This window comes from Arctopsyche grandis, chromosome 9 (genome assembly GCF_051622035.1).
Source record: "Arctopsyche grandis isolate Sample6627 chromosome 9, ASM5162203v2, whole genome shotgun sequence".
NCBI classification, from domain to species: domain Eukaryota; kingdom Metazoa; phylum Arthropoda; class Insecta; order Trichoptera; family Hydropsychidae; genus Arctopsyche; species Arctopsyche grandis.
Genome location: NC_135363.1, coordinates 6495443 through 6509932, shown reverse-complemented (window position 1 = coordinate 6509932; position 14490 = coordinate 6495443). Strand labels below are relative to the sequence as shown.

At 30.9% G+C, this 14490-nt stretch overlaps 1 protein-coding gene across 1 annotated transcript in view; it reads right to left on the bottom strand.

Annotated features, from left to right (window-relative positions):
* Fs (Follistatin) overlaps positions 1-12636 on the bottom strand; it is a 135826-nt gene extending 123190 nt beyond the window's left edge. The window contains exon 1 of the mRNA XM_077437691.1: positions 12318-12636. The gene's annotated coding sequence lies outside the window, so the exon portion shown is untranslated. The remainder of the gene's footprint in view (positions 1-12317) is intronic.
* Positions 12637-14490: the final 1854 nt, after the last annotated feature.

The window sequence follows — 14490 nt, the reverse complement described above, 5'->3', positions numbered from 1 at the left end:
AGGTGATAAGAATCTTATTGAGAATTACCGTCCTATATCTAAACTATCTGTCATTAGTAAAATCTTTGAAAAAATTATCTATAATTTCCTTTTCTCCAATTTCAAAAACTACATTATACCTGAACAACATGGTTTTTTTAAGGGGAGATCGGTAGAGACTAACCTGCTTAATTTCACTAGTACTCTCACATCTTATATGGACAAACGAATCCAAATAGACGTCGTTTATACGGATTTCTCTAAAGCTTTTGATAAAATCAATCACAACCTTTTACTCAATAAACTTTGGTCCCTCGGAATCCGAGGAAATTTATTTCGTTGGATCTCTTCGTATATACTAAATCGTCACCAAATCATAATTCTCAATGGTTTTAGATCATCACTTAGACATATTCCTTCCGGTGTCCCACAAGGGTCGCATTTAGGTCCCTTATTCTTTTTACTCTATATTAATGATATCTCATACATCTTCAAACATTCCTTTATACTTCTTTACGCTGATGATTTAAAAATTTACAAACCTATATACACCATAGACGATTGTCATAAGATACAAGAAGATCTAGATAGATTCTCTATATATTGTTTAAATAATGATCTTTTTATTAATCTAGAAAAATGCTCTATTTTAAATTTCACTAGAAATAAGTCAATTATTACTAATCAATATCAATTAAATCATTCAATCCTTAACACGTCATCTTCTATTAAGGATCTTGGTGTAATACTCAATAATAAACTAGATTTCTCTGAACATATTTCTTTTATTACCAACAAAGCATTTAAATCTCTTGGATTCCTACTCCGCTCAACAAAACCCTTTAATGATCCTTATGTACTAAAATTACTTTATTTTTCCTTTGTAAGGTCTCACCTTGAATTTGCCTCAATTATCTGGTCACCTTTTTATTTATCCCATATTAATTGTATTGAGAAAGTTCAACTTAAATTTATTAAATCCTTACGCTACCTTTTTCCTACCTATACCCATTCTACTGTTTCCGACATTTTAAAAATCCTTTCTTTTAACAATCTTTCTGTCAGGCGACGACATTCTGATGCTATATTCTTCTTTAAGCTCATAAATGGTTTCCTTGATTGTTCTGATTTACTGAATAAGGTTAATTTCAGAATCCCAGTTCGATACCCTAGACGCGTTACACTCTTTTCACTTGATCCTTTCAATACTAATTCCCAAAAATATTTTTATCTGCAGCGCGTTTATCGTATGTTTAACGGAGAGCTGAATGAGGTTGATCTGTTTGGTATTTCCCTACATCAATTCAGGTCTAACATCAAGAGAATCTTGACCGATTGATTCATTTTTTCTTCTATTCTATTTTTCCAATATTTCCATTATTTTTATACTTTAGTTTAGTTATGTAATGTGCTATTTAATCATATTATAGCTTTCATTCCTTTCCATTTCATTTGTTTATTTTGTATTTACCTTTTTCATTTGTTTTTTATATTTGTAAATTTCAATTTCTTCTTATATTCTATCTTATAACCTTTTCCAAATATTTTAATACTATAGTTTAATTATGCAATGTACTACATATTTTGTCATGCCTTTATTCTTTACTTTTTAATTTGTTTTCCTTATATTTATCTTTTTCATTTTTGTAAAAATCTATTATTGGACTCGGGTGTTACATATATTATTTATTTACTTTTTGTGTTTTTTATACCTATCTCTGTACATCCTGTCTGTTGATTTTTCAATTAATAAAATAAAATAAAATAAAATAAAATAAAATAAAATAACTGCGAAAATTTTGCTGCCTTTCTTGATTAAATTTCATTACTTGTCATTTTCTTTTTAAAAACATGACTTTCAATACCAAAAAAGACAAATATGATCGATTAGATCACGGATATATTTCTACACGGTCACCTTGTCGTATGATTGAGCATTTTCGTTCCCGATTACACAATAAATCCATTGAGGGGCGCTAGCTCGAGATTGGCGGTCGGGAAACGCGTGCCAACAATGCGAGCTATTTTCCGAGGAAAATCTTCGGGAAATTGCTAGCGCAATTTCCAGTGGCGTGCGCCTCGACTTGATACATTATTATTTGCGGCCAACACACGTCGACAATGACCTAATAAATGGGTTCGTTCAACCGACACCGACCGAGAAAACATAATAATTCATAGCGTGTGTGCCCGCGGGAAAATTTCGTTCGCGATGCGTTTCAATTTTCTTCTTATCCATATTCGCGACATCAAAACACATTATTCACTATTATGAAAACGAAAACACACATAGTAATTACTAAATTTGTAATACAGTAAATAATATATATACCATACATTCAACAATTCTCAACATCGCTAAAATACATTCAATATTATTGAATATGTATACCAATTATCTCTGTATCAAAGCGATAAGTTTATAAATTTTTTTACTTGTCAATTTCTTTTGCTTACCAACTACGTCAGCAAAATACTGAATACAAAATTGAGAGTATCATTATCTTGTGGTTTTACTTAAATGGACTGATATGTCTGTCAAAAAATTAAACAAATAAATATGAAAGTTTATTTTATACACTACTTTCAATCTAGAAATCAATTGAAATCTGTTCAACTCTCTTAAAATTGATTTATTACAACGCTCTAAAATATAATATTTATCACAAAAAAAGATAAAATGTCCCATTAAATTAAGTATTACATCAAAAGCAATGTCAAACTCAATTAAATACGATCATTAGTTATCTTTCTTCTTAATCCAGAATCAGTATAATATAACCATTTTCAAGCAAACATAAAGGTACTAAATTATGAAAGAAAAAAATTAAAATGTAATTCAATCTACTGAGAATACTATGTATAAGGAGTAGTAGTAAAAGATTCATCAGTTTTAGTCGATAGTGAATAGTCAAGACTGGTAGACCACTGAACTCATTTAACGGAATATTTGCGGTTCAATCGTCAATATAATTGAAAGATTTTTTACAGTTTTAAAACACCATTCTATTAATAATATTTGATTTTCAAAATTTGATCCATCTCGTAATCAAAATTATCGATTGTATCCAAAATATTTGAGCCATTTCCTAATTCTTCCTATCGGACCAAATACTATAACCCAACTAATATGGTATTAGCCGCTGGCTAATATGGTATCATTAGAAAATGATAAAGTCAATGTCTCACTGAAAATTGATAAAAGCCACATCGCGAAGAGAACATATACCATTCTTTTAGAATATGGACGTTCTCTGGATCCTTTGATGTGTTTTTGAAATCTTTTTTTCGGCCATTGCGGAAGGTCAAACGTTCGCGAGGCTTTTGAGGAATTTCGTCAAACTCATTTGGCATTTCAGAGGTCATCATCTTTGCATTCTTGGCCGGTGTCAGAGGCGGGACAAGTGGCTTTCGCGCAAATCCTAAACCAGTTATTCACCGCAACGCAGACATGCATCTCGTCTCCTTCGACTTGGTTGCCAAAATGAAAAAAAGCACACCACAGACGTGAACAATATCCCGACGTCGATACATCCTTCAAAATGCATCGAGAAACGTCCAAACGCCCCTCTCGTATCAACATTCAAAAAACCACAATCGAAAATGAGGATTTTTAAACACACCATACACTTTTGATTGAGAGGTGCTAACTTCACCGCGGTAAAGATTTATTCGATTTTTTTTTATGATACACACATACATACATACATATCAGAATTTCTAGTACTTCAAAATGTCCAGTGCCAAGATTTGAAAACCAATAAAACGAAGCCGATTATGTCCCATTTATTTTTCCAGATTTTAACTAAACTGTACATATATACTTAGTCAATTTCAAAATTTAGATATAAAAATAATCCAAAATAAATCCCTAAAAATAATTTATTATACACCCATATATACTAACTTGAGAAAACTGCATGCCATAAATAATATTTCGTTTGTAATAGAGATTACTAACAAACTGTCTATACCCTTCAGGTATAAACGCAGATTACCTAAACACAATCTGCTTTAGATCGTCGACTTTAGAGGGTCTTTAATTAATATTATGTATTAGATGTATTATGAACCTTTATGAGAATTGTTAATAGGTTTTTGAGCTCTTTTCCCTATTACGCTTTACATTAACATTAGAATAATATAATACTATGATTACTAACAAAATTAAATTAAAATTGTAAAATAGAAAATGATCAGTAGAGGCACTCTTTATATTTGCAGGGCGAAATGTTTTAGAGATGGGCATTCGCATATAATGTCGTGATAAATACCGAATTTGTCTGGAAATCTAAAGTCTATTTTGCCGGACCGATAAATGGGGTGACCGTCACCGCACCGAATGTTAAAAAGTCGAAAATGTTCGTTTACCATGCATACATATGAAAAACGGTTAGTATATATATATCAGTGGCGTGCGGTAAAACTCTCTCTCCCTCCGTCGTACATCCTCACTTAATTTGCGCGAGCAGGATACAACAGGAACAAGAGGAACAGGCTTTTCCTCCCGAATCCTTTGCGCGCACATTAAACAAGGCTGTATGACAAAAAGAGAGATTATTTCACCGCATGCCACTCATATATATTATATATACATAGTACTGTTTACCATGCACCTTTTTTTTATCTTTCGACTTAAGATCTTTCGATTTTCGATCTTTGCCTTCCGAAATTTGCTTTTTTGGGCTTTCGGTCCCGTGAGGTAGACCCCGATAAATGATACCCTTTATAATTTGTTTTGTATATGTTATGTGACTAATTCTATTATTGCTTGAGCTTTTGTTTTTTATGAATTGTATGTATAAATACGTATTAATTTCTGTATAGTTAATTTCTTTTGCTTCTTTTCTATTATTTTTTGACCATTGTGGGGCATTAGTCATCCTGTAATGCCACAATGGTTTAAATAAATAAATACATACAAAAATATATTTTAACATTTTCCATGAGAAGACTTGAAAAGACAAGAAACAAAGTGAAAGCAGACAGGATTTTCTATAGATGTTTTTATCACAAAAATGAACGAGATTTGGAAGATGCCCCCACGTTAACATTTTACAGACTTTTCCTAAAATAGATTTCTCCTTGTTTTTTTTTTCAGTAATCCCGACTTATTTATTCAACAGTTGTGCTTCGCATGCACGTTTTTCTTTAACAGAAAGAAATAAACAAACGCTACAAACCGACATGAATGAAATACAAATACAATGTAGATAATTTTACATTTATCGCAAAAAGTACTAAAAGCAAATCAGCAATAAATAATTAGCTATTATATCATCATTTATTAGGTCTTTATATATATAAACAAGAAGGCGTACTCGATTATCTAACGAAAAGATAAATTAAAAATACTTTTATCTACACACACACATACATACATAAACGATACAATTGATATGCAATAAAAAAAAAACATTGAATTGGGATTACAAGAGATAATTTAACGCTGCGTAGTAAATTTGGCGAATTGTGAATTTGTCATAAATAAATCGAGAGAATCGAACATCAAACCGCGAACTGTCTACACGTGAATTCAAAGCTGCAACAGCTTGCGGTCAAATATTGTAATAAGATCTTAAAATAACACAGATAAGAGAGTTCATTCAACTCTTGTAATCGACCCGTGAGCTTATCTTCAATTAGACTTTATAATTCAATACAGATATGATTTGATTTTGAATGATCAATAACATACTTTCATATTAAAAACTACATATACATATGTACATATATGTATATAGCAGATATAATCACAAAAAAACTTTTGCATTATGCTTTGATTACAAATCAGTATAAGGCAATATGATTTGGGCCTACATATTGCATTACATGCATATTTATTCGAAACCACTTTCCAACTTAAGATTATATAAAAATAGGGTGGCCATGCATCCCATTTTGGCCGGGACAGTCCTGTTTCTCACATTCTTTGCGTTTGTCCCGTCGTTTTCGTACAGTTGTTTGATTTGTCCCGTTTTGTCCGTACACCGATGCACATAAGAATCTTATTATACATATATTTCCAAACGAATTAGTTTCCCAAAAACAAATATTATTATAAAATATACATTTGCATACGATATATTCATTATAAAGTTACATATATTAAAATATTTTGTTACATTTTGTAACAAAATATTTTAATATACATATGTAAAAAAATAAAATCACTTTGTGCTATTATTTTCATCATAATTTCAACGTTTCCAAAAAGATATTCTTTTAATTGCAAAAATTATGTGCAACTAAAAATTTTGATTTCTTTAATTTTAATTTATTATTTTGTTATGTACACATACATAAGATATAATATATTTTTTACCAGAACGTACAGTCCTTTTAAAGATGAAAATGAAATAAGATAAAAAATTATTCTTTGGAAAATCTGAAAAATTCGTAGCTATTTTATTAGTTAATTTTACGTTTCAAAAAAAAAATCAGCCTGCGGCGCATGATGTTCAGTTATTTTTTATTTATTTAAACTCGTACATTCTGAAAAATATATATTATTCCTTGTCAATATTAAAATAATTGATTGAGGGAAAAACTTATTGATAAATGATATTAACAATTAGATACAACATAACTTCTTATTGAATACTTATCTTAACATCTCAATTAAAGCGCAGATAATTCTCAGTGAAGAGATGTAGTTCTAGCTGTGAAATGTCAGATCTGACACATTTGGCCGTAAATCGATATATAGAGGCTATATGCCATTACACGAAACTATACGCCAAATTTGAAACTTATATATATACATATGAGAGCTAAAACTATACATATTTATATATGAGAGATAATGAGAACCTATAGAGCAAATTTTATAAAATATAGAGTGAAAAAGAAATGGTTTAAGCAATTAAAGCTAGATGACGGCAAAAACGGATATTCACCAAGAAAACGCCGAAGTGAGCGAAATAGGTGAACAGTGCGACCGAACATTTTGGGCGATTAACGTCAGGCACATTTTCGTCGGAGAATTTTCAAACGCATCTAAAACGATATGTTTCACCGTCGTAATGGTGGAGGACACATTTACTTATATTGATGACCAAAATGAGCAATATGGCAAAATATGAAAACGATCGGATAAGAGGCAAACTTTTTTCAGAATTGTAATCGTAAGTGAAACATGAGAGGTTTGTAAAAATTACAATAATTTTTGGACACACTTTTTTCTATAAAGGGGGGGGGACAATGTTTTTGCGGGGCGTCCCGTATTGAGTGTTGCGAAATATGGTCACCGTATATAAAAACAAATCATAGCAATTAAAACTGCATCACCCATGCTATTATTATCAACGCGAAAACACAGCACATCTCAAACTTCACAAGACATGAAAGCATTCTGTAATATGATAACGGAAGTCGCGCTACCCTGTATAAAAGCAACTTTGCATATTTTAAACGAAACGTCACGTATTGACATTCGCGCTGGTTTTTGTGTTCATTTTCTGAATTGCAAATCGTACGCCTCTAACGATATTTTCCACCGCAACAAATTCCCGCCAGAATTCATACATGTATTAAAACCGTCACAGGAAGTGAAAACACGGTTAGAAATATTAAAAAAAAAAAAAAAAACCAAAAAAAAAACGCCATCCATCGGAATTTGGACAAAAACCGGAACAGCGAGCGCTCAAAAAGACTCGTAAAAGTTCAGCAACCGAGCTCGCGGAAAAATTCGCGTCCGGATGGTAATAATAAGCCGTCCCTGGCCGTATGACATTTTTTATGGAGCCATGCCAAAGTGCAATTCTGCCAAACTTTGTTATTCACCAGAAATATGTATACATATGTATATATATATATATATATATATATATATATATATATATATATATATGTATACATATGTATATATATATATATATATATATATATATATATATATATATATATATATATATATATGTATATATATATATGTATGTATATATATATATATACATACGAAAACCAGTAAAAAGTGGCCGCCGGCGAGACGACGCGCACGTATGACAGAAATTCGCGCGCGAAAACTTTCGACCAGTTTCGATCGCGACCGTGGCTGAAATCATCCTATTACCGCATCGGTTTCTTTTTCTCGCAATTGCTTTTAAGTACTCGTACACGTGTACGGCTGTTTACCCTCGTCGCATATTCACGAGTGGCACACAAAAAAATAAATTCGATCTGAAGTGATACATGAGTGCTGTTGATACGTCTGTGCATACAAGCAGATTCGACGTTTTTCAATTGCCGATTAAAATAAACGCACGATATGTTTTTGCCCTCGTATAATTTATACATACGTACGTATATTATATATGAATTGATTTTTTAATTTATATTTGAAAATAATCTAAAACATATTGTAAATTCTAAGAGCTGAAAGTGCGGTCACTTTTCATTATTGTTTGTTTTATTGTATACTAGCTAAACCCGGCATGCGTTACAATTCCACAATAACGCAAGCAATTCCCGTTTCCGTTCCCGTTCCCGTTCCCGTTCCCGTTCTCGTTCTCGTTCTCGTTCCCGTTCCCGTTCCCATTTGTCGGAAAAACGCAGACAGCGAACACGATGGTCGCGACGCGAAAACATTTGAAATTATAGCGTTGCAATGACACTCATTCCCGTTTTTCCCGTTTCCATTCCCAATTTTTCCCGTTTTTTTTTTCACAGTAATCTTCCCGAACATGCATACAACAAATCCTGAAAGTTCCATCGTAATCGAGTCAGTGGTTTAGGAGCCAACAATATCTACATATTTATTTACATATGTATGTAGATATTGTTGTCATTGTTTGACTGTTTTAATTCAATTTTTTTATATAAGTTTCTACTACATTATAGAACATATTTAATAGAAAAAATCCAACATTGATGAAGTAAAGAAAACCATTTAGCGAACAATGTTAAATTGAATAGAAAAAAAGGTAAACTTTGACGAAAGAGAAAATTGTTAGAAATAAATAGAAAGAAAGCAAATTTGACGGAAAAGTTTAGAAGTAAAAAGGACACATTGTTTGTAATTAAAACCTTTTTATCTCAGAAACTGAAATCCTAATATCTAAAGAAGGTGTATTTTAAGACAAATTTTAAATGTACATTCAATAAGATTCAAATACATACATATGTATACACTAAAACTGTACTTGTGGTCAATAATCGTAAACATCTTATATAATAAAACGTCTCGCAGGGATGTTATGTATTTGCGGCCGGTTCTTATATGTATGTACATATGTACATATATTGGTGCTGGCTATAGGTGCAAGACATTCCCTACTTTGTATTTTATTATTTGATAGTTTTACTTTATCTGCTATTGTTTTTTTTTATTACGTATAAATGCATGTTTGTCTGTGTATATACAAACATATGTATAATATATATTTTTATTTTTCTCATCTCTCTGTATTTATTCGACCATTTTAGCGCATTAGGGACTCCTGTCACAATGGTCCAAAATTTAACTTAAATAAACAAATTAATTTATAATAATCATAGGAAGTACATTTATGGAGACTTTAAAACAAACTAGTACGAATCCTGATACAAAAATACACCTTCATGAAACAAAAATGTTCATAAAGAATTGACATTTCATACTTTACATTGGAGTCCGCAATATTATATATCAAAAAATTGAATTTAATTAAAAATACGCAATGTATCTTTGACTTTGATTTGCGAATTATAATATATTTGTAGTATAACGTTAATAGCAATAATACAATTTAAAAAAAATTCTACCACTTATTTTTATATAATATATACCATTTTATTGAACTATACTGAATCAAAAAAATACCAAACAATACCTTAATAAATAAACTCCCACTTCCGGTTGACAGATCTTCACTCAATTTATAATTTATTTAACTTGATATGAAATTACAACTCAATACGCCGAAAAGTTTCGAAGAAAAAAATTTATAAAAAAACTGATTAAGCGGTTGAAGTAAAAAACATTTAATAAAATCTGAAAAAACGAGTGGATGGTGGAAAGTCAAACATGCAAAGCAACTGGCCACTATATGTATATCGTCGTCTCCAAAATTTTTTCATCCTTAAACATGTTTATTACGGTTATTTTTCACCGTCGAACTATCGAAAGCGATTTAAATTTCTATCGGTGACCAAATCGCGCAAAATGGCAAAGTTTCAAACCAATCGGAAGAATGTGAGAATATTGCCCGAATCATTAGCGAAGTGAAAAATATAAAAGCCTTGTAAAAACACTAGCATGTGAAATTCATCATACATTGGGTGCAAAAAATTTCAGCCGGATCCATTCAGGAGTTAATTTAATCCAAAAACTTATATGACCAATCGATCGACTTAAAATAAAAAAAAAAATCAAAACTATATATGTATGTATATATATAGATATAAAAATTCAATGTGATTAATTATCAAAGACAGCGGCTCCCAACCATTTTTAACTCGCGTACCACTTGGTAATACATTACGCTAAATTGTAACACCATATAAAAATGATTGTATTTCATGAAATTTGTTATCGCAAGTGTAATTATCTAGTATTTCCATGGTATGGAATGTAAAGACGCAATGGATTTATTTTGTTAAGAAATTTTGTGGAAAAAAAGTTATTCGCGAAGTCTTAAAGTTTAATATATTTATCTACTATTTAGTCATATATTTCTATTATTGATAAATGGTGTTCATAAAAACACAAAGTTACAAAGTACATATAATATATTTTCTATTATTGAGTAAATCTCCTTACAAAATAGATTTAATGAGTTGCTTGTTTCGAGTCTGGAGCTGCATTCAATCTATTTCTATATTCCTATTTTATAAAACGGTATTAATTGCCGAATTGTCTTAGATCATCGACTCTAGAGAGTCTTTAATTAATATTATGTATTAGATGTATTATGAGCATTTATAAGAATTGTACATAAATAGGTTTTGGAGATCTTTTTCCTATTATACTGTACATTAACATTAAAATAATGTAAAATACTATGATAACCAAAAAAATAATAATTTAAATTGTAAAATAGAAAATGATCAGTAGATCAGTAGCTATTAAAATAGATATAAGATGTATTGTGAATATTTCTATTTATGATTATAAATCATTCACTATTGCATGTCCGCCATTAGTGATTTTTTTTTCGCCTACCACCACAGATTGGAAACCGCCGATAAAAGACATCCATACAATTTTTTAAAACCATAGAAACATGATCAGGGATCGATACCAAGTTCAAATCAGTCAAAATCTATTTAAAAAAAATACTATTTTACAAAATCTATTAGTTAAAAAAAAAGTCGAATTTTCTCCAAATTACAAAACTTCATTTAGATTACCTAAACACAATCTGCTTTAGGTCATCGACTTTAGAGAGTCTTTAATTAATACTATGTATTAGATGTATTATGAGCATTTATAAGAATTGTAAATAGGTTTTTGAGCTTTTTTTCCTATTACGCTGTACAATTGTGATTATGAATTTTTATTTTGATGTATTTATTTTGTCTTTTTGTTTTTTGTTATATATTATATTATTTTTTATTATTTCATAATTTTTATCATATTATTATCGTTTTATTACTCTTATTATTTTGATATTTTTACTATACTGTTATTTCTATTTTTTTTCTTTTTGTTTTCTCTAATTATCTTACTGTATTATTATTTTTGTTTTTTATTTTAAGTGTTTAAGCTTTTCTTTTTTTACCTATATGCGAAAATTATTAATGGTTTACTTAAAATAATTATGTTTTTTTTACTATCAATCTATGTAACGTAATAAACTGTAAATTTTCCAAATAAATAATTAATAATAAATAAATAAATTAACAATAGAATAATATAATACTATGATTACTAACAAAATTAAATTAAAATTGTAAAATAGAAAATGATCAGATCAAATTTCTTTTATAATACATTCCCTTCTTTGTTGTTTTTTATAATTTGTAATTATTATTATTATTATTATTATTAGTTGTTTGTGTATATACATATATGTTTTGTTTTTGTTATGTCTAATTTCTTTAGTTATTATTTTGTTTCTTTTCTTTTCTGTTATATTTTTGACCATTGTGGCGCATTAGGAATTCCTGTAATGCTACAATGGTCCAAACTTTAAATAAATAAATAAATAATACTTACAAAATTAATTTAAAATTGTAAAATAGAAAATGATCAGTAGATCAGTAGCTATTAAAACAGATATAAGATGTATTATGAACATAATTTAGCAATAATAAAAAGCATTAAAAAATCAAAAAAAAAAAATCATTTCCAAGTACACAGTAAAGTAAAAATTACTATTAAAAAATATAAAAAAAAAATAATCACCAAGACTTACTTTGATTAAACAACACTCGTCCGCAGTGGGTGGGGGGAGGATGGGGCGGGTTAAAAAGTGAAAAATTAAAAAGTTTCACAGGATAGCACTGACACACAATCGTAGATAGCAAATGGAGTTCGCGTTCGACACATCGCATCGCACCGGCACGGCGTGTGGTGTGTTGTGTTGTGGTGTGTTGTGGTGTGTTGTGGTGTGTTGTGGTGTGTTGTGGTGTGTTGTGGTGTGTTGTGGCGTGTTGTGGCGTGTTGTGGCGTGTGTGGCACGCGCGGGCGTGCAGACGTGCGCGCGCGCACCTCGCCTCGGTCGAACCGCGTGTGTTTACGCGCCAACACCACACCGCAACACGAGGGCGGGGGCTCGAAGGGGGCTCCGATTGGCGCCCCACCACCGCACGGGGGCCCCACCAGGTGGGGGGCGAAACACTACTCTCGATTCATGAGCGTTCGCGGGGTGCTGCGCCACCCGACACCACTTTTCAGCAAGCCACTCACTCTACTTACATACATACCGTAACATCGAAGCTGACCGGTATTGCATCGACGATATAAATACATATACGATTGTAAAATAGCATGAGACACACTCGTATTTTTATTTTATTAGCATTTTGCGTTTTAATTACGAATACCATTTTACACTTTTTCTTTATCTATTATTTCTTTAACCAGCAAAATATACGAGGGCAGGGTTTCCCAAACCTTTTTTGCAATGGAACACTTCGTGAACCCGAAAATTTTAATGGAACACTTAGCTTATTTTATTGTTTAATCCCTATTAGTAAAAATTAAAAAAATATGTTATTAAAACACATTATTTATTTAGTAATTATTTTTAAATATACAACTATAATCTAATATATAATTTCGAAAGAAACTTCGATTCATAGGCGTCGATTCGATTTTTTTCGATTCAAAGGATTCGAAGTCCCCAAGGCAAAGCCCTAGGGGGCGCAGCCGCCGAGCGCGAAGCCCTAGGGGGAGAAACCTCTGGGGGCGAAGGCTCCGAGGTTGCAGGCGCCGGACTCTGGTATATACATATAATTTCGAAAGAAACAGTATATATGTATGTATACATATGTACAGTATATATGTATGTATACATATAACATTGTTTGTTCGTGACAGTAAATTTAATAAAAAAAAAACAAATGAGTATTCAAATAAATATATAAAAAATAAAACTATTCAAATAAATTTAATAAAATGTTTAATACAATACACACATATATACAAAGTCTCTTTCGAAATTATATATTAGATTAAATTTTTATTATTTTTCGATCCACGCATTCTTTGTATCCATGTGAAATCGTACCTATTATACCATACTTTCGTGCTCGAGTACCATTCGAGCACGAAAGAAGTGCTCGAATGGTACTCGAGAAAATGTCAAATTGTGCAAGGAAGGCTGCAAGGAAGATGGGTGGATGAAATTAGAAAATAATTGATATGTGATGGATGAGAGCTGGTCAAAAAAGAGGCGAACTGGAGAAGCGTGTTGGAGAGCAGTCTGATGACTTTCGGTCCCTATATTATCATAATAAATGAAATAAATGAATCTTTGTAAAGCACTGACTATGGTATTTTCGGATCGGCAAAAAATCCTTAAGATCGTTTTCAGATCAACGCTGACTGGCGTCATGTCAATGATAAAAATATGTATACGATTGGTGATTGATTTATTCTACACTTGGCACAGTTGATAAAACGTTTTCAAACTCAACTTCTTTCTAGTGGCATTAATCTATGTATGTATGTATGTCTGTATGTACAATCGTTTTCAGACGAACACTGACCGGCGCCATGTCAAGGATAAAAATATGTGATATATATGTATATACATACATATGTACATATAATAGGTACATATGTATGTACGTCCATGTAATGATTTTTGAAATGTTTATTCGATTTTTTAATTTTATTTTATTTTTACATAGATATATACCAGGAAGGCTTGACAGGAAGACCCCATTGCGCCTTCCTGGACAATTAATTACAAACAATGCAGCAATTTTTATTATTACATAAATCACTGTATTTCCAGAAGCTGAATAACACGAAATAACAATTAATTACAGAATTAATCCATTGAGACATCTATGGATTTAGATTTTGTACATAATTTTTACAAATTATACACACAATAAATACAGAAGATTTGTGACAGC